Consider the following 2,239-nt stretch of genomic DNA (forward strand, 5'->3'; position numbering starts at 1 on the left):
TGAAGGCTCCAAGTCCCCCGCAGGGGAAAGAGATTCAAGGCAGGTACACCGACCATAGCATTTCCAATAACAGGCACACGAGACAGCAAGCCAGGGACTGCCCTCCACCCAGCCCACTGAGCAGGGCTACGCATGGCTGGGGTTCCCCTACATGGGTTCTTCCCTGATAGAAGTGGCCTTGTGTCACAGCCACCTGTCGAGGTTACACCGTGGCTCAGAGTCACACTGTGCTACACACAGAGAGAGGACAGTCCCTGCTGTCCAGCTGGGGAGCCGGCCAACTCACAGACACTCAGAGAACCTGCAGACTCAAGAACCAGGTTCCTGGGAGCTGCAGAAATGCAGGGAAGGGCCTGGGAGCAATAAGCCGTCAGCAAAGACCTCATACGGGGCCGTGGACTTGATCAGACCCTGGGAGGAGGTCAGGACACAGAAAAGAGAAAGAAGGGCCCCCTGGGCAGCGGGACTGGTGTGGTCAGCACACCTGCAGCTAAAGCAGCAACAGGAAAGGCCTGAGCCGGCCAGGTGTTGACACACACATCAGTGCGTGGATGGTCAAGAGTCTGTGGCCAGTGACTTCATCAAGATATAACTCCTCTGGCCCTAAATCAAGGCCAGCAGCCTCCTGACGCTGTTGGTTTCAAGCAGGAGCCTAAAGACATGTCTTTCCATGGTCTGTTGGCCATTTCAGAACTTGGGCAGTGAAATGGTCAATTCATTAGAGAGAAACAGCTTGAAGCAAAATTTCCCCCACCCCCACCCCCACCCACCCTCACTCACCCCTGCCATGAGCAGCTATGAGCATGGCAGGCTGCAGTGGCCCAGGACAGGAACCACCGGTGTTTACTGAGATCTGAGTCATGCTGGGACCTGGAGTGCTGGGAAACCAAGCAACTCCCCCACCACCACCATGAGCAGCTGTGGGCGTGGCAGGCTTCAGTGGCTCAGGACGGGAGCCACCAGTGTTTACTGGGACCTGCACCATACCAGAACCTGGAGCACCGGGAAACTAAGCAACCCCTCCCTCCTGTTTTATTTTGTTGAACTTCAATATACATGAAAGTATGGTCAGCTATTTTGAAGAAAACAAGAGACTCTATGACAGCCATTGGTGACTTCCCTGTTGTCTGGTTTGGAAGACCTAAAAAGCCTTCCTCATTCAGTTCAGATCAGTTTTATGCTATGTAGTTTTATATGAATTCTCTGTATGCGAAGACATAGACAACTATTTGGAGACAATATGATAAACAGTAAAGATCTCAGGTCGTCTAGCTTTGAAATTTGTATCTCTTACATTGCTTTCTTGTGTCCTATTTTGTTCTGTCTTGTTGTGTTTAATTTTACCCCTTTTAAAATAAAAATTAAAATAAGATACAACTCCTATAGGGTATAATTCACCCATCTGAATGGTACAATACAACAATATTAGTACAGTCACAGCATAATGAACACCAAAATCAACCTTGGAATATTTCACCCCCATAAAAGAAATCTATATCCATTGGCTCTTACTCCCCACTCCCCACCAGTCTCCCAGTTGTAGGCCACCACTGGTCTACTTCCTGCCCCTACAGATGTGGGCATCCTGAACATGTCCTGTTAATGAATTCTGCGATGGGTTAGACTATGGCCTTCACCGCCATACACATACACTGAAACCCAAAGCCAGCACCATACCTCGGAAGGTGACCTGGTTTGGAAATCCTGTCACTGCTGATGGGATCTGTTCAATAGGTCATGCTGGAGTAGGATGGCACCATCCACCAGTAAGGCTGGTGTCAACAAAAGAGGACATTTAGACAGAGATGGATGCACACAGGGGAACAGGATAAGGAGACACAGACAGAAGACAGACATCAACGAGTCAAAGTTGGCCCAAAACACAAGGAGTAGGAGAGAAGCTGAGAACAGATCTCCCCACGCACCCTAGGAGGCGCCAACCTGCCCGCACCTGGATTTAGCCCTGGAAGAGTAATCGTTCCACATGTGGACTTTCGCGGCTCTTTTCCTTCACTTGGTAAGACATTTTCAAGGGTGACCCATGTGGAAACACGTATCCGTTCCCCATTCCTCTTTATGGACAAACTGTCCCCACTGTACGGGAACACCATGCCGACAGGCATTTGGGTTTCTTCTCCTTTAGGCCATTATGGAGAATGCTGCAGTGCACATTTGGGAACAGAATTCTGTGTGGACACACATTTCTCTCTCTCCCAGGCATGCACCCTGTGTGTTAGGC

The 2,239-nt window shown here is 49.8% G+C and overlaps 1 non-coding gene across 1 annotated transcript; it reads left to right on the forward strand.

Annotated features, from left to right (window-relative positions):
• The first annotated feature begins 597 nt into the window (after window positions 1-597).
• LOC111757271 (small nucleolar RNA SNORA2/SNORA34 family) lies at window positions 598-734 on the forward strand. Its single transcript, XR_002791644.1, has one exon. It is a non-coding gene; the product is annotated as a small nucleolar RNA SNORA2/SNORA34 family (small nucleolar RNA).
• Window positions 735-2,239: the final 1,505 nt, after the last annotated feature.

This window comes from Cavia porcellus, unplaced genomic scaffold (assembly GCF_034190915.1).
Source record: "Cavia porcellus strain 051 isolate PalLab524CR breed Dunkin Hartley unplaced genomic scaffold, mCavPor4.1 scaffold_25, whole genome shotgun sequence".
NCBI classification, from domain to species: Eukaryota; Metazoa; Chordata; class Mammalia; order Rodentia; family Caviidae; genus Cavia; species Cavia porcellus.